Here is a 19,891-nt window from a genome sequence, read left to right as displayed (position 1 = left end):
TACACAACCCAAAACTTTGCGACTGTACAGATCTACATGCCAACTAACGTAAAAACGTTTGTGCATGCAGACGGCTACTGTAGTACAGACGGGAACTAAGTAAGCATCCAGTCCCATTATACCGAGCCCTAGGTTTCTCGTACAAAAATGTCTTATAATATTTTCAAAATACATTTCAGATTAAAATTTTGATGAAACACTGTAAAGGTTTTAAAAAAAAAAAAAAGTACCATAAAATCAAAGAATTTCAAGAGTATAGCTCAAGCCTTCTAAAATTGCTGGGAAATATTCGACTGCTGTTTTAGTGGCAGATGTCATTACTGCTGTAGTGCCATGACATTTTTGCCATTTTTAAACTGCACGGCCAATCAATGGGATCACGGGATCAATTCGCAGCAGCATCTCTCGGTGCAACAGTGATTACGGCTTGTGCGTCTGCGCGCTGCGTAATAGTTCCGGCGGTAAGTCGGAGAATTTGAAAAAAGGACTTTAATTACTCAAGTCGCGAGTAATTTGTTCCAGCCCTAGTCAGTGCCCCGTTTCCTGAAAGGTTCTTGCCGTGAAAAGAAAACTCGACTGTGTGTTAAAAGGGTTCCAGCAGCGTGAGTCACTTCGGCATTTTTCACTCACGATAACAACTCACTTATTATCTGGTGACACCATCATATTTGTCAGCGCGGGGACTCCTCTGTGGTATGCTGCCTCAGTGAATCCTGTGGAATTCTTTAGATCCGGCTGTCAACAGAGCTGCACCCAGCAGACACATCTATCTGTCTGAGACCTGGGACACACGTTTACGCAGAAAGCCAAGAGAAGCCAACACAAGGGTATTAATCAGTGATCGCCCATTCGAGGGAACACGTTTTTAGCTGAGAACATTCTCGGACATAATGATTATTTTATTATTTTTTGTCTGTTTTAAAATGATTACTTCCTAGATACCTAGATTTGCATTTCTGTCTTTAGGGGTGGACATTTCTCTTAACTTGCTGGACTGTACTCATTTTTAATTTGCAGGTGCGGTGACCCGATGAGTATTCACAGATATTAAACACCTGATTCTCAGAAATAGACTATACACAAGATATTGCTTTTGTCCCACCTACCCGACTCACAATCTGCATGCTACATATATTGTAGATACCCTATAGATGCTCAGTAAATTCACTTGTCCTGGCATATGTTTCAAGGCTTCTACAAAGAGTATTATCCCGCTTGAATAAAGTGCTCGGGTGAATGGCTGAATCCTCAAACTCCAGCTTGGATCTTAAAATGAAATCTCCTGGGTAGAATCCCTGCTGCATATTCTCGTTCTTTCCGTAATTTACTTTTTCATTTGGGTAAAATCCAGTCACCTTCTGGGAAAAAGTGTCTAACCACTTCAAATACAACAGTGAGGAGCGACACAGGCAAAGACAATACACGAAAACAAGCGACGAAGAACAAGAGGGGTCTGTCTTGCACAATATACAAGGCGGCTTTCTGAGTTCCCTGCATAAAAATCCATCAATTATGAATGTATACTGAGGGTGAAGCATATCCACACAATGATGCGGAACAGGGAACGGTTGAATTGGGAAGCCAAGGGCAGCAGGCAGACATTAGGATTTCTCACTCATCTTGGTAACACTCAGCTTATTTTGCGTGGAGCCACAGAAAGAGACAGAGGCTCAAAGGCCGACTTTCAGCTTGGTGGGAACGCTGCAGCCAATCAAGGGGAAAAGAAAGGAGGAAGAGAAAGGAGACGGAGCCGATGAGGGAGGAGAGAGAGAGAGGATGAGTGAAAGAGACTGGGACGGGAAAGTTGAAAGCCAGAAAGCGACAGGGGTGAGAGATGGAGGGATGTGTGTGCAGTGGAAATGAAGTGTGAGAAAAAAGTGGGAGGCAGCAGAAAAACAGCTTTAATATTACCATCCATTTATTAGCCAGTTGTCCTCATTAATTTAGGTCAAGCTCTTTAATGATTGTGTGAAAGTGCTTTACTCAAATCCCATGTGTCTCCGGCTGTAAAATGAGGTGGAAAAGAGTTTTGCACGCGTGTAATTATATATGTGCTGAGGCTTCTTGAGCCATGAGTTATCTGAAGAGCCGCAATTGTGTGTGAATGGACTTATCCTTAGTCAATGCGAATTAAGGTTAGACTGATTCACTGAGGCACTAGGGTTGGAGTAAGGGCTTTTCTTAAAGGGAAACTGCAGCTTCGTGCAACCGAGCTCTTATTTTTTGTTGTTTTGGTCATAATTCGTCCTGTTACAAAAACACTGTACTCATCAAGTTCAAGCTCAGTCATAGCTTAGCAAACGCAGCGCGACACAGCAGGTCGAGCTTTTGATTTCTCCACGAGTGGCGGCGGCGTGCACGTGGCTCTAGAAAGAGCATTTGGTGTCTTCGTTGAGCCTCTCCAAAAGCCAAAGACATCAGCAAAAGTTTAAGCAGTGAATCGGTGTGTTTGTCCGCTCAAATGTAACCTGCAAACATTAGCATGACCAGCTAACAAGCTTGCCAGCTACAAAGAGCATATAACTACATTATTTTGTAGGATTAAAAATTGGGTTTCCAAAAAATCCCTGTTCAGGTCTGGAGCATTCGCCGCATGGGAGAAAAAACTTTAAGGTGCAGTGCTAAAAAAAGGCCTCCTCAAAACAGCATGCTCATATATTGATGCAAAGTATCAGTTCACACTGAAAATACAGTGCATAGCAATTTTTAGCATCATTGTCAGCCTTCAAAAACCACTAGCAGGCAAACCCTAATGTGAAAGCTGCAAACGTTTATAGTCCGTCCTCACCTGATAAGCATGTAACACTGAGATAAACAGACATGTTTACTAGGTGACAGTTTTACTGCCACCAACTTTGGGGTTATTTACGCACTTACCGCGCAGAGACTTTGCTTCACGGCCAAACAGCCCGCCTGGCTTACGCCGCTCCTAGCTAAATGTTCATTGTAAACAGCGGACTCAGCAGTGAAATTCAATCTTGGTCAAATTTGGTGGTAAGGGAAGGAGAAGAGGATTTGCAGAGGCCAAAGGGGGAGGTATTAGGGCTGGAAGGAAGTGTTGTTACATGAGGAGGAGATGATTTTTAGGTGTAAATCATCCATTTTCCTACTTAACTGGTCGGTTAGTGTGAGCTGACTATGACTAAAGTCGGAGGTGGGATTGAACCATGTCAATTCATCTTCCTTTGTTGCTTTGTAATGTCTTTTTTCCTGCACGTGAAGTGTGTTTGTTGATGCTGTTGCCATCTTAAAAGCCCTGTTTCATTTAACCTCAGTGTTTTATGCTTCGTTTTAATGCATGGAAATGGATGGGGGAAAAAAACAAAAAAAACACAACACACAAAAAGTCCATTACTGACAATGGAAAAGTCCATTACTGATAAGTCAACTATTAGATAAGAAATGTTCACAAAGCTTTATTTGTCCTTTTACTGCTTGCATGTGATCCATCTAACCTGCACTGCTGTTCGGTGCTGTATTCTTGTACTTTTTCTTTCATCCATGGTGGTGTATCTTCAGTGTACAAGACAGATTTCCCTTCAAGTTAAATAAAACGTATCTTAATCCCAAACCGCACTGACCCGGGTTTGTACATAGAGACTCCTCCATCAGAGTGAGTGAATGAAGCGTTATCGCAGGGAGTTCACACGCCGCGAGAAACGGATTGCTGAGAAGTGCAGGTACACAGATAGCACTGAAATATGCGGCAGACATGGCTGATAAATCACAGGGCTATCTCGGGTTCCAGCATCCATGCAGTTAAGAGGAAGCACCACTGGCTGTTGCAACTTTATGGTGGGCTTTCAGGAGGCTAAATGCTCTTGGCAGCCATACTGGAGGTTGTCATGTCTTGGCAACAACATGCTGCGATATCACTTTGAATATTCTCAGTCAAAATAGCAGACGTATTGACCGTACACACTGCCACCTACAGCAGCGTAAGTGGCAAATTCAGTGGTAAATATTGGTATGCCGTTGCTGTGTGCCACCTTAAAACGAAATGCCACTTGTTTTCCACTAGGTGCCGTCTTTCAGCTGCGCGTACCACGTGAAAACTCGAAACCCACGCCATAACGCCCTAATGGAAGATAACCACACCCTCGCAGGCAGCTGTCACTGACGACGGCTGCACTTTTCTGGTCGCTAAGATAGCTGGAATAGTCGTAGCTACACACCAGCCCTGTGCAGCTGTGGGCATAGCCTGTTGGAAACACGAGTGACATACGGTTTGTTATTGCAATATGCCAGTAGAAAAGCAGCATTACACTAATAGTCAATGGTGACATATCATTAAAAAAAGAATGGCATTCCATCAACCACTTTTTGATCTTGGAGTCAAGTTCCAGATTAAAACCTAAATTAGAGAAATTTTAAGAATCAAATCTACATTGTCAGCTTACAGTATTCACTTTTACTTTGACTTGGATTCCGACTTTCTACTACCCCTTTAACTGAGAGAATACACTGACTTTTTTTACACCAATACTTAACATTTGTATCAGTTTTCTCTGTTGGCATTCTTTGGATTTTACTTGTACGGTATTTTTTTAAACAGCTGAATCTCCATTCGATCCACCTGATAGAGCCTAGCTTTGGATGGTGGACGTCAAAGCCTTTTTACACGGATCAACGTGTGCCACAGTTTCTAGCCAGCCAGCGAAGGAAATTTCCTGTTGTGTTTGATTTCAGGGACCGTGATCTGCCAGTCACTGACATTAAGTGACAGGCGCGATCCTATCGGTTTGACTTTGGGATGTCCATTGCTTGTTCCCCATTTCCATACTTCAAGAACTTGTGCAGAGGCCTGACTTGGCTGCATCTGAGGTTACCCGGGGATCCTATAATCTCTATCACAAGCTCTTGTCTCTAACGTCTCTTGTGTGTGGGAGAATGCTAGGCGGGCTCTCAGGGCCTCAGCATGTAATCTGTTTTAACACGCTACTATTTTGGCACCCTCTCTGCCACTCCAAATACATTTGTAAATGAAAATGCTTAGTCTGATCTTTTAAGGCATCATCTTTTAGTCAGATTTTGACAAATACACAAAACTATATAGATGTTGTGGATGGCACGCTCTTTTAAAAGTGGAATGTTTAGTTTGCTTCATCATTTCAGGTTTCACAGCGTTCACAGTTGCCTCGCGCTCAGTGAACATCAGGCAACTTAAGATTCCAGACAATCGCTGCAGTGCAGACTCAATGACGCTGTCTGTGTCGGTGCGAAATGTTGGCAGTGGCCGCTGGTAGCGACTGCTGTGAATACACTGTGTGATGCAAAGTCTGCAAAAAGGCACAGATCCACAATAGTACAACTGAAATTAGTGAAATACCAAATATAGTACTGTCCTTATCTGCCTATTTATAACACAATAGCTGTGTTAACTTTTTAAAAGGTTGTTTTTGACAGATGGTTTCTCTATTTCAGTCGTTAAATAGGTCTCTAATCTAATATCGACGAGGCCGCTGTTCCTCGGCTTCAAAAGAGGCAGCTGAGGTGGTTCAAGTACTTGACTTGGATGTCCCCCTGGAAGTTTACCCTTCAGAGGTGTATCAGACAGGAAAGACTGGATGGAAGGCGGTGTTTGTGGTGTAAAATAGTTGGCCAGGACCCAAGGATGTCCTGTGGGAAGCTGCGAGGGAAAAGAACGTTTTGTCTGCTCTGCCCTGTTCAGACCTGAACAGAGAAACTGACTAGAAAACGCACTGATGGATGGGAGAAAAAGTTTAAGTTTCACTTAATGAAACATCCAGATTTACGACAGAAGTGACCTTAACAGTCACCTCTGCTCGGGATCTGGCCTTTCTTCTGCCTCCTTATGTCTTAACAGTTTCGCTTACTGAAGTTGAATCCAACTCCACATGGACACGTCTGTGTCGTTTTCATCCATGTAGCAAAGTTGCTTATGTTTGTGGCAGATGGCCTGAAAGTTTCAGTTCCATTTGAACTCGGAGATGAATGCAACTTGTTTTTCCATTTCGGTTTCTTTTTTCCCTCCTTACTCCTTCATCTGTCACAACTTATCTCCGTCAGGTTGCCGATGAGTCTAAGCAGCAGCACCCGGAGCAATGAGATAACTGTCACTGCTCTTTCTACACCCACATGCAGTGTGTATGTGTGCTTGTGTGCTGGGGATCCGCAGGCCTTTTGGCAGTCTCGTTTTCATTGTTTCATCTGCCATAATTAGCAGAATTCTCTGAAAAATGGACCAACATTAAAAAAAAAAAAATGCCACAAAGAACCACTAAAAGCCTGCGTGCTCCAAGATTTGATACCTTGGAAACACTTTTATTCTCAGGTGTAAAATATTGTTAAAAACCGAAAATTCGCTTTAGACTCCCCCGTTCCCTCCCCCCCTGCAGGTCATTAGTAACAGTAGAAACCCACACATGGGAGAACATGAAAGGGTTTCTCTTGTTGAGCAATCGACTCATTCCTCCCGGATCTCAGAGCAACCCCCTGATCAATAAGGAGGTATCAGTTGGCATGATAAACCATGGAGAGGAAGCCCACTGTTTGTATGTGTGTCCGTTCAGCAAGATGTTTATCTTATAGCACAACACAGCACAGATGGCATCCGTCGCTGTATCACTTCTCGATTCAATATCTATATATATCACTGCATCCAGTTTTTGTTGAAGGGGCACTGCACTGCTGTTTCTATTTCTAAACCTCCAACCCAAAGGTTCAGGACTGGTCACGGGGTTGTTTTCAGGGCTGCAACTATTATTTTTATTATTGATTATTCTGGCCATTATTTTCACAAAAAAAAAAGTTTATATAATGTATAAATTGTCAGAAAATAAAAGAAAAAAAGCCAATAATCATCTCCTTCCTCGTCAAATGTACTATCATTAAATGTCTTGTCTTGTCTGACCTACAGTCAGAAACCTAAATATATCCATTCTGATATCACATAAGATAAAGAAAAGCAACAACAGAGAGGCTGGAGCCATTTATGCATGAAAAATCACTAAAACAATTATTTGATCATTAAAACAGTTGTCGATTACTTTTGTGTCAACCAACTAACTGTTTGATTGGCTAGTCGTCTCAGCTCTAGCTGTTTGGTGCTAAATTCTCCAGAATATCTGTGATAGGATGCTATGCAATCCTGACAAAAAATCCATTATACAGAGAAACATCTAAACTTCAAATCAAGGCTTTAAAGCAAGCCCGCAGTACGCCGAACAGTGGTCCCTGTGATAACAAGAAGTAATCATGGGATAATGGTGGTTGCCCACATGCAGAGTAACCATAACTTTGACATGTAGACAGGAGGAGCTGAGGACTGAACCACCAACTTCAAGAATGAACCCCAGTCCCCGAGTGTAATCTTACCCCTACTCCGTCAGAGTGCTAAAACGACAATATTTAAAATCCTCAGAAGCTAAACACTTAAATTTAGCTGATCATCTTACGATGCTACTTATTCAAGTTTTTTCTCAGTCGAGTTGCAGAAAAACAACAGTGCTACTCTCAGTGAGCATAAATCTATACAAATCCAATGTAATACTCTGTATTGCTATTGCAAGAACCTTATTTAAAATCCTTTTTAGTTTTATTTATGGATACCTGATCTTTCTGATAACTAATGGGCTATTTGCATCTTTATTACAAAGAATAGTGCGCCTTACAGTCTTACATTTCGCTGATATTTAATTAGTGTCTTTAAAAAGAGAATATTAACTTAAAGGCCAGAAAACAACAGTCAGCATTAGCTTACATCTTTCCAGCCTTGAAAATTGTATGCAGGTATTTCTTTTTTTGGGCTGCATATGGCCCCAACAACCATCCCCTATGGGATAGGACAACCTGTGTAGCCTGTGAGGCGAAACCCAGTCGGTGCTGCTTAAGCTTAATAATATGTGAAGGTGTCAACATCTTGATCAACTCTGATCTTCTCTCATCAGTACTGCTGGCTAGGCCGATGTTCAGAGAGACTTCCTTAAGAAAATCAAGCACATCGTGGGTTTTGCTCTGTTCGACCTTTTTCGCCATCAAAGCACCTGCGCACGCGCTGCAGCCGCCTCTATGTGCCACTTTTCCCCCTCGTGTTTTTTTTCTGGCTACTATTGCGACACGGTCTCAACGCCCACATCGCAGCGGTGATTGGGTACTATATAATCAATCCCTCCAAACTGATAACATACTGGCAGCAGCGATGATGAATCATACTTAAAACCTGCCTTTTTTTTTTAAAAAACTTGTGGCACTCACCTCCTACAGTACTGTAGATGCTGGAAAAGGACACCAAAGGCAATCAGCTTTCTCAAAATGAAAATTGAGAAAGCTGTTGTTCTGACATCAAATTTGACAAACACTACCAGTAGCAAGTATCAGCAATTATAAGTGTCAGCAAGCTAATCGAGAACAAGCTAAAATAAATTGCTTGGAATTGTCTTTTTTTCTTTTTTTTTTTTTTGGTTCATTAGGAAATGAATTTATTGATTTTTAATACAGAAAGGGGTTGCATGAGAAAGCACTGCTTGATGCAGTGGTGCCGAACTGCAGCACAGCGGAAAAACACATTCAGTAATTCTCTATTCAAATCGAGTCCCGCCTGTGCGGATCGACTGTGATCTGAAAAGGTTAACACTGACCCAGTGATGAATCATCTCTCCAGATTAATGTGAAGAACATTGTACAGCAGGTGGGTGGAATTAAAAAAAAACAACAACAAAAAAAGTTAGTTTTGTTCTACAGTAGTGTCCTTTAGAAATGGAGCATTAAGTATACATAGCCCTCAGTCTCCACCGACACCAATAAAGGCAACAGTGCGGACTGTAAATTTGTAAACTTTTTTTGTTTTTGTTTTAACACTTTTGTAATTAAAATGTTTTATAACTAACAAAAATAACAGGAAAACAATGGCGTAACATATTGTCTCAGGGGTGTCATCTATACAGTCTATATCACGTTGACCCAAAATGAAAATAAAGAAATAAAGAAATATGAAGAAATAAATAGTGATACACACTGCACAAACACATAGAGTAAAGAAAACTATATTTCCCCTGGCAAAGAAGATGAAATAATTTCTCTCTGTCTGGCTGCCATTTGATCCCCCTCCCCCAACAACCCACCCCCACCCTCTTCTCCTCTGTCCAAAAAATATGAAAGGAGAGAAAAATAAGAGAAAAAATGCTTTTATGTAAATGGACCCTTAACTTGCTTAAGACATCAGCCCTAATCTGGTCTGTCTCCTTTTCTTCAAGCGCGTGCTTTGCTTATTGCATATGCTTGTGTGTTGTCTCCATTAATCTCCCTCTTTGCCTCTGGCTCTTGAGGCCACAGGCATTGTTCAGTGGAGTGTATCTGGGTTCAGAGCTATTGATTGATCTGAAGTTTGAATGGCCGAAGGGCGTGGGGTTGGGGGGGGGGGGGGGCTTGTGACAGAAAACTATCTACTGCGTGAAAACCTACAGAACTACAACTGCTCCAACTAAAGTGACACTAACCAAGATTTTTATGTGCAAATAAAAATGGATTACCAGCCTAAATCACAAAGTGGGGTTGCAACAGTGCACGGCGTTTCATTTTCCCTGTGCTGAAATGCCCGGGTTTGTCTCAAATTAAATTCTGGAGATGGGTATGATCCATTCCCCCGCCTACAGGAAGTGATGGATCCCAAATTAAGAGCAAAATAAAAACAAATTATCGAGAGAAGCTCATTATTTTTCCCTCTCTCACCCCTTCAGCAACCTCTCTATAAAGAATCTATCACAGGTTGGTAAACACAGCCAGCGTGAATATTTAACTTGACTTCTGGATATTGAAATTCATCTCTTTTTTTTTTTTTTTTTCCATTTTCTCTTTGTTGGCATTTTCAAGCCTTCAGCACATAAAGCTCCATGGTAGCTTTAACAGTGACATCAGAGTCATTCTAACTGCTCGGCGTGTAGCCTGTGGTTCTGTTCCTTCGCTCCTCCTCTCTCTTTCTGCATGGTAACCCGCTTTCAGAGACTCTACCTCAGAATTGCCCTTGCTGGAACTTTCCTTTGTTTCAGCCACCAAGAATTTTTTCTTTTCACTCTTTGTTTTCCTGTTACGTCTTCTCTCCGCACTACAGTGACGACGCAGACGGCGGCATTCAGTAATTAGAAGAGATAAGATGCAGCCCCTCAGATGGTGAACATTCACGAAGCCCGGGATGAGAAAACACAGACAAAAGCTTCTGCAGTGGTCAGCAAAAAGGAAGAAAAAAAATAGAAAGAGGCATCTTGGATCAAAGGAAGGTTGGAGGAAGAGACACGTGAATATGGGCGGATAGAGGGAAGAGGAGAGGGAGACAAGGATGGCACAATACAGTTAAAAAGATTTCCTGCATCAAAGAGAGGTTGGAGGAGGAGGGAAAGAAGCAAGAAGGTTAGGGACTTGAGGATAAGGGAAGACAAAGAGAAGAAACTCAGCAAAATTGTTTCAAGGCTCTTTTGTCACGAAAAGGTGAAAGGAGGGGGATCAGAGGGGGAAAAATATAAAAAAACAATCTCTTTTACTCTCGAGAGGTAGAGGTACACAGCAGTTTACTGTGCATGTATATTGTTCTGAGTTGAGTATCACTGAATCCTCCATTTACCACTCAGATCTGTTGGTTTTTTTACCAGAATCCTCTGCCAGCGTAGCACCCAGATGCACTCTCTGTAAGGTCTAGTGCGCTCTCTGACATTATACATTAGTTCTTATAGATCTCTTGAAAGACTCCAATCCTCGCTGACTGCCTGAGCCATTTCTTTCTTGTCCACTTTCTCTTTTCTTATACTCTGCTTCTGTCATTACCTCCCTGCCCTCCATTTCTTTCCCCCTCTCCCGCTCTCTCCTCCACTTTCATCAGCTCAAGTGACAAAAAGCATCACTCGCTGTCCAACATTTCACGGGGCGGCAATCAGAGTCGTCTCAAAGGACCCGACTGTGGCTAATGATTCTCCGACATGAAAGCAAACTTGGGGAGGAGAAAGGTAAGGTGCTAACTCGCTTCACAGGGCCTGATGTGCAAATTATTCATACCACTCTTAACTATTTGGAACATCGATACATGCACTGTATGAGCCCTGACAGCAACCCACTGAGAATATGTATTCAGGCTATGGCCAGAACAAGGTCATCACGTTTAATCTCTCTCAAGACATTAGATAACTCCTTGAATTTCAGTTTGTTTTTGTTTTTTTAAACATCACGTAACTGTAGTGCTTCCAAAAAATAAATAATTATGAGGAGGGTTCTTTGCTTCATGACACATCAGCTCGTAAAATTAAATATCCATCTCTGTCTCCCATAAGCATCATTGATGGAAAAACGAAACTAGTCCTAGAGATGAACAGCTCATTAGTTGGAACAGTGATTGGGATAAGAGCTCGGAAGGATTTTCAAGGCCTAAGAGTGCATCTTGTTTTCTCAAAATTCATACATCACCACTTTCTTCATCTTTCATAAAAGGGAGTTTTAATGTTTATGTTGAACAGTTAAGCCCTGCTCACACCAGAAAGTGGTACAGTGACGTTCATCCACCTGTCCTTGGAGAACGAGGTAGCGCAAGAAACTCGGTGATGTACGGTGTAGTGATTCCTTATATATCGGGCTAGTTGATGAGCTATTAGCTGGTGTGTTAAGCATTAATTGGTGCGTTCAGACCAAAAACACAAGGAGCTGCACTGGTGGGGACATGTTTCACATATCGGTGACACGATGAAATACCGTGTGATCCGGAAAGTCCAAGCGGAGTTATGGATCCGTACGTTTGAAGGTGCACAGCGGCTGATAATACTATAATATACACGAGCAAGTGTAAATGAAAGTGTATGAAATCTCATCTGGACTTTTTGACATTTTGCCTTTATTGGACAGTCAAAAGCAAAGAGAGAGACAGGATATGTGGGGTCAGAGATGGGGGTATGGCAATGGTAGCACAGTGCCTTGGCCAGAATCGAACAGGCAACGTTGTGGTTACGTGGCATTTGGTGCTGCTGCGCTGCTGACCTGGACTTTACGAATGACAAATAGAAATGGGTCCAAAATGATCTAAAGTTAAAACATCACAGTTTTAATTGCCGATGTGAATGAAACTTAACACGGGATCGTCGGTGTTAGTATTCCATTCGTTGATGGTCAATCATCTAACGATGGTGCCTTGATAAACTATTAGAGCTTTAGGTCTCGGTTGTCTTGTTTCTGACTTACAGCACAGATCATTTTATTTTCACAAATGAGGACTTAGAGTCTAGTAAGATAAATGTACCGAAATTATTATTATTTTTTTTGAAAATGGCAGGACATTTTAAGAACACAAAATGATAAAAGAATATAAAATAACCCGAGTCTTCAGTTGACAAAATGCAAATGCAAATTTTAAACCTTGAGGGACAAACACGAGCTAAAGATAGAAGCAAAAGGGAAGCGCATGGCTCTGAAAAAGGCAAGTCAATCTTTTCAACCTTCTTCCTTCTACCCCTCCCCCACATGCAAGGGTATGGACCTCAGACACTAATGCTTTAATTTTCTCATGATCCATCACCATCTGACGTTAAGACACTGATGTTGTGAGTTTGTGCAGCGTGTATATTCATGAGTGTGCTGTGGCAGCAGTGGAAATTACCTTCCAATTAGATTTAATTTAAGGCTGCAGTTATCTCCTCAGGCAAGGATTGCCCTGGGTTTAGAAAATTAATTAGAGACTGTAGAGAGAAATGTACATATCCGACAAGATGGCATTTATTACACTCAGCAGTCGTTTTTTTTTTTTTAATCAGTCACGACTGACGAAAACAGAAAAATGAAGTGGAGAACAATCTCCCATTACCAAAGGGACAAAATGATAAAACAAGATCACCGAGATTTGAAGCTTTAATAGTGTAGTGATGCACAGTGAGATGCTGATCCTTGAAGGATGTGGATCAGCTGATCCATGATCGTTCCACAAAATGAACTGTGTGTTCGTTATTGTGACCATGACAACGAAGGCATGGCTGGGCGGCAGATCGACTTTTTAAGGTATATCGATATATTTTCAAACGAGACATAGGATGAGCCCGTACCCTTTATATTGATATAGTTTCATGTTGCGTTACATAACCCGTTTTGTCTGCAAAGCCGGGCCCGTTGTTTGCGTCACTCCTCTCGCGCACTCTCCACGCAACCCCCGGCCCCCGCTGTCCCCTCTGCGTCTGTGGGCAAACCCGGCCCCACTCGCTCACAAGTTCTCCGGCGACATGGAGGGAGACACAGCGCCGGTCCACGCCGAAGATAATTGTAATTGTACTGCGTCTCAATCAGTCCGTTATTGTTGATGAGAACAACTGGAGGAGCATTCTCAGAGATAGCAGCGTTTCCCGTACATAGGCTGTACTTGGGCGGCCCACCCAGGTAAAATCCCTTGGTTTCAACCTAGGTTAATCTTACATCAGAACGCCTTATTTCGCTCTTTTCAAACCAACTAATCTTTGGCCGCACATCACGTCTGTCGGAGTTGTTTGTGCTGCAGTAGCTGAGCGGGGGCTAGAGGCTTCCCTGTGTACAGCCGCCCAGCCAGTGTCTACATATGGCCTGCGTGTGAGCCGTTTCGGGAACATCGCCCACCGATTAGTCAGCATGTGAGGCGTTTTATGGGGCAACTATAAATTGTAGCTACAGAAAAGAACCGGGGTTACTCTCCCCCACTCAAAACTGCGTGAGTCTACGCAAGCATATTTTTCACAAATAACACAAGACTCAACCTGTGGGAAACACTGGATGACCTATTTATTATTTAATATATTACTATTTATTTTATATGATTTTCATTTACATGTTCTGTAGCTGTATATTTTCAAACAGGGAAGTAAACCCCGTCTTTGCGTTCTATTTTGACGCAGTCTGTTTTAATTAAAAGTGCTTGTGGCATCTCACATGTGGCTTTGACCTTCAATCAAACATTTAGCTCAATTTGTACAAAAAAATACAGAGATATGCATATCGATTGTCGCCATTCAGCTTAAAAATACCGAGATATGATTTTTGGTCTATGTCGCCCAGCCCTAGACAAAGGTTGTCTAACCTCAAAGAAGTACTTATTTTGACCGGAACCACGAAACCAAGTGGTTTTTGTGCGTAAACCTAACCAAACCGCGACCGTTCCATCCGCGTAGTCATGCGTCTACTGCAACCATGGCGATGGAGGCCCGGTAACCCTGCCGTCATAGGGGGGGCAGGGTTACGAGCTACGGTCGTTCAGGTTGGAGGACTTCTTGTTATATTAACGGGGCAAAAGAAGTTAGAAGGTTTTTTTTTTTTTTTTTAAAGAAGTGAATAACTGACCCTCACTTTTGCTTCAACACGAGTCAGAAGTCGTTCAAGCAGAAATGAAAGTAATGTTTGAAAATGGAAGTAATACTCTCACTGCGGTGCGACTCAATTGAGTGTCTGCTAAAGCCTCAAAGACTGTTTAGGGCTGCGTGGACTACCTTGAGTTGAATGCAATTACCGAGTTCAATGCCTATCTGACTTGCGGGGTCAATGAGGAGTGGTTAGCAATGGGTTCTTTTTATGTAACACTGGTTTTAACAAATATAGATTTCCCACCAGAATGAATTGGCAAAAAAGCTTTCTCCATGCTGTACGGAACAGGTGTGGAACAGGTTAATAGTGTCAATGAGTCGCTGAAATGTGGCGAATATTGACGACGGACCTTTGAGTGTGTCTGTATATTAGATATGTAATGTTACAATCACTAAACTCTTCTCCTAACTGCTATTGATTCTCCAGACCGATAAGTCAAACACAAGGCTTGGTGGATTTCAGAAAATGGGAAGTGTGGACTGTCTGGTGTCGTTTGCAGTATAAAGACTGGGCCTGAACAGTGGAAAATGATCTCCCCCAACCATTATTTGCCTGCCGATGCTGCGATATGACTTCACCTATAAGAATTACTCGGAATTTCTGAGCAGTGCTGCGGTTTATAGTGGTGTCTATTTTTTATGACTCTGCTTGAATTCACTGAGAAAATGAACATTTGCACTTGACTGAACAATGTAGTTAGATCAAACAACCCAGCTCAGATTTCAAAATTTTTCCCCTGTTCCTTCTCTAAAAATTTTTCTCCAAGACAGCTTATGTTAGATATCCATCTATTCTTCCAGGAACTAGTTTGATGATAATTCAGGTAATTAATCAGGTGTCACAACCTTAAAGATGGACTTAATCGGCTATCAATCACAGCTATTAACTCAGCATTTTTTAATTTAATGTGACTGAATAGTTTTATGGTATAATTATGTTTCTCAGTAGTGTTTAGCTGCATGTGTTATTCTTTCTTGTTATTCAAAGAGATTCTTTTTTTTTAAAGAGTCTCTGTAAGTAATTCAACAGAAATTTTTAGCTGTACTTTGGGAAGAGTAAAGTATGGAGAAGGAAAGGAACGGCTCTTGATCCAAAGCACCGCATCATCCGTCAAACATGGTGGAGGCCGTGTTACGGCATGGGCATGTATGGCTGCCAATGGAACCTTGTCACTGGTGTTTATTGATGATGTGACGGCTGATAGAAGTGGCAGGATGAATTCTGAAGTGCATAGTTCTATACTATCTGCTCAGATTCAGCCAAATGCTGCAAAACGAATACGACGGTGCTTCACAGTAAAGGGGGTTAATGACCCAAAGCATACTGGGAATGCAACCCAAGAGCTTCCCAAGGCAAACAAATAGAATATTCTTCAATGGCCAAGTCACTCACCTGACTTCAACCCAACTTAGCATGCTTTTCACTTTTCACAAGACAAAACTGAGGGCCATGATGATGACCTTGGGTTTCAGATTTCAGGCAGTCATTGACTGCAAAGGATTTTCATCCAAGTAATAAAAATAATCCTTATATTTATCATTATTTGTGTTTTCCCAATTACTTTTGAGTGACTACATATAAAAACGGCTGTAATTCCTAAACGGTTCATTGGATAGTTTTGTTAAACCGCTTGAATTAAAAGCTGAAAGTCTACACTTCAATTACATGTTGAGGCAAAATTGTGAAAATTGTGTCAATGTCCAAATACTTGTGTATTGTACCATATCTGACTCTGTCACCAGTGCATTATCGTGTATACAGTGTACAGTGCATAATGTACCTAACGAATACAGTACAATACACATGCTTATTTAGTAACAGCACGTTATCAGCAGAATGGGGTCCTCCTCCACATGTCTGGGCATTAGAAAACCACGTCATGTCATGCATTATCAAATGTGACGTCCATCGTTCAATTGCATTGTTCTCAAACCTACGCTCCTTTTCCTCAATCCGCAATGTAGTCCTCACATACACACACTTCCACACACACACACACACACACACACACAGTCTACAACAGCTATCCTGGTCCTCTGACTGCACAATCATCCGTGGCCTTCCCTGTTTGAGACATAAGAGGGCCAAATGCGAAGGCACAAGCCTGGAAACTGCACTTGACATCAAGATAAAAAAAATCTTCCATTAGACTACGACTTTTCAAAAAAGTGGCTAGTGAGTGGCGAGGTGCTGCAGAGAACACCTCAGATCCCAACATTATAGTAATGGACTTCTTGACACAGGCACTACACCAGTGGGCCTTACATTATGTATTATTTGAGGCCATCTGCACAGCTTTCAACTCTGATGCACGGTGAGACGCAGCAGTAGGGCTCCTGCTGGACACTTCCAACTGTGTGTGTGTGTGTGTGTGTGTGTGTGTGTGTGTGTGCGGCCGAGGCTCGCTGGCTGGTGAGAGGACTGATCTAATTTTTGTGAACCAGAACATTACTAACCCCCTTAGGAAGTCTGTCCACATACTAAATGTGGCCTCGGTGCATGGTTGGCCACGGCCGCCAAGATGACTATAGAGTTTGGAAGAAATGATAAAAAGCAATTCTGATGTAAAGCACAAAACTCTGTTTTACAGAGGACGGAGTAGCACATTACAATATTTCTGTCAGAAATATTTAAACGTATATAGCTTCATAAGGGCACGAGGATTCAAGATTTTACCTCTGGTGATGGCATTCAGAAAGTCTGTCGACTCCTGTTCAGTGTAAATTGCTCTGTGGCACACTTGTATTGTGCATTCAGAAAATATTCAGACCCCTTCACTTTTTTCACACCTTATTATTTTGCAGCCTTATGCTAAAACCCGATACCCCATGACGCCAAAGTGAAAACAGAATTTAAGAGCTGTGAGACCTTACACAGACGTGTGTGCCTTCCCGGGTCATGGCCAATCAGTTGAAATTGCCACAGGTGGTGGAGGCCTGCGCCTTGATTGGAGTAATCAAGGTGCAGAAACTTCTCAAAGATGATCAGGAGAAATGGGAGGCACCTGCGCTAGATTTCGAGTCTCGTAGCAAAGCGTCGCAGTACTTATGTCAGTTTGATATTTCAGTTTCTCCTTTTTCAAAAATTCTGTTTCTGCCTTATCATTATGAGGTATTGAGTGCAAATCTATTTTTTAGCATAATGCTGCAACATAACAAGATGTGAAAAGAATGAAATGGTCTGAATACTTTCCAAATGCACTGTGCCTAATTAATCTTTAGAAAGGACTGAGCAGCCCTACCTGTTTAAAAAGAAAATGTATGATCACGTTTCTTTTTCGTCATAGATTTGGGAACTTCCCTGGAGGGTCCCGCCTGAGCACCCTTAGTCTCAGCAGGAGATTTGAGATACTGTAATGCTGCCTATAAAGCCAGGGTCAGATTTAAAAGATAGAAACAAGTATAATGTACTTCAGATTTCGATGTAATGCATTTTAAGCCTCTCAGTGATAAGATGATTAAAACAAATCTATTCCTGGCAATGTCTGTAAGTTGGTAAAAACAGGTTCAAGGCAGCATTTCTATGGAGTGCTTCAAGCCTGCCTGTCTTACTTATTTAATGTGTATTTATACAGGATAGGTCGTCTCATTTACACCGACATCTTGCTTATAGTTACACTAAAAAAATAAATGTTTTGATGTAACAAACACAGAACAGAACAATAGACAAATACTACTCACAGTTTCCTCGATTTGGGATTAGTGTGTGCACTATCGGCACTAAGAGACAAGCGGCTCAACATTCGCTCATTTCTACAAAAGTCAACTGTACAAAATACTCTACAACGTGCACATGCTATTGATACTTTGAAGAAAAGTAGAAGGGGCAGAATTAATGTCCCACTGGGACTCCAGAGAATGATTCTAATGCCTTCAATTAGACAGATAAAATCAGAGTTTGAATTTGACATATTCTTTATTGCCCACTGTGAAACAGTAAACCGATGACTCCGCATTAAACTCTACATTAAATTAAAAATATCTGTTATGACCTGCAAACATCTGCAGTGCAACACTTTCAGTTTTTTTGTTTGTTCGTCTTTTTCTTAAATTTAATCAAATCTCACTTTCCGACTTCATATAAACATTTGCATTTTGGCGGTAATGTACATGTTTGAACAGATTTCGGTACATTTATGTGTCCGTCTGGTACATTTTCCTATTTATTGTGCCTTTGGATTCAGTCAGGCAGGAATTAAATCTAATCCTTGTGCTACTACTACTAAAGAGAGACTGCGGAAGCAGTCTTCAACTAAATTAAACTGGCACGTAACTTTTAGCTGTGCTCATTTGCAGCCAAGGAAATGTTTTAAGTTAAACGACAAGCATTTACCATCTAGACCTTTTTAACATCAGGATGTGAAAATCAAATCAAAGATACGTTACCTTTAAACTGTGATCATCATGACTTCAAGGATTTGTGGTAAATTAGTTAAAACCCAACACTGATTATGTAATAACACAGAAAATCACAACTATGTGACAGGTGAGGATATTACCATCATACAAATTACACTGTTAAAATATTTATGCTCCGCTATTCAGTAGCATAAATATTTTAAAAGGTGTTTGCATATTTTGCCTGTTTTCCTGTTTTACTCTCACGGTATTTACTTTGCAAGAACTGTTCTGACAAGTGCTACACAATGGGATTTATCATTATCAATAGGGAGGTCTGCTCTATGTCCTGCCCTCTCGTCCCATGGAGAAATAAAGCTGCGGGCGGGAGACGCCGCAGTCTAAATAGGAAGTCTGGTCTTGTCCCGTTATGGCAATAAAAACCCGTGGCAACGGAGCCAGGCTGCGTCCGTACAAATTACCAGGGATGGAGAGCATGGGGAAATATACTCAGACACAGGGAGTTGTCTGTGTCTGTGTGTGTGTGTGTGTGTGTGTGTGTGTGTGTGTGTGTGTGTGTGTACTGTATGTCATTCCATCATACATATAGCTGAAGTGCTCTGAGCTTTAGGTGGCGTTCCTGAGTCATCTCAGCGCTCATGGACTTGTACAGCTGACACGCTGTAGCTTCTGCTGTTATCGCTCAACATCCTGTTGCGCCCCCACCGCTGCAGCATTTCACCGGCTCCGCCCGCACACCTGTAGGCCGTGTCTCCCGTGGGGAACGCCCTACTTATCTCCGCTCAGTGCTCTCATCGCTTGGCTGCTATTCCTCAAATTTAAAGTCTGTGCTTTTAAAGAAGTGACAAGGTCAGAGACTAGACTGCAGATTTCCTTCTCACACGGACTTGGGGATGCAGTCGATGTGAACAAATGCTGGTCCCTAATAAAACCCTGGAAAGAAGGGGAGAAGTAAATTAACTTTAAAATGATGGGTAAGATGTAATTTTATCATTGTGTAAATTTCCGCTACGTTGTTTAAAATCAGCTATTTCATATTCACCACTCAGTTGCAATGAGTTTCTTTTTTTTTCTTTCTTCTTTTCTTTTAATGGAAATATTGCTTGAAGTGACTGAATTCAACCAGTTCCAACTGATTCTACCTTGCTGTTTTCCCTCTCAATGTTAGGTTTGCCGACAATGAAACGCTTCCTGCAGATGCGGCACATAAAAAGCCTTCCAGGAAA

Source organism: Xiphias gladius, chromosome 4, assembly GCF_016859285.1.
Source record: "Xiphias gladius isolate SHS-SW01 ecotype Sanya breed wild chromosome 4, ASM1685928v1, whole genome shotgun sequence".
Taxonomy (NCBI): domain Eukaryota; kingdom Metazoa; phylum Chordata; class Actinopteri; order Istiophoriformes; family Xiphiidae; genus Xiphias; species Xiphias gladius.
This window is presented reverse-complemented; position numbering follows the sequence as displayed.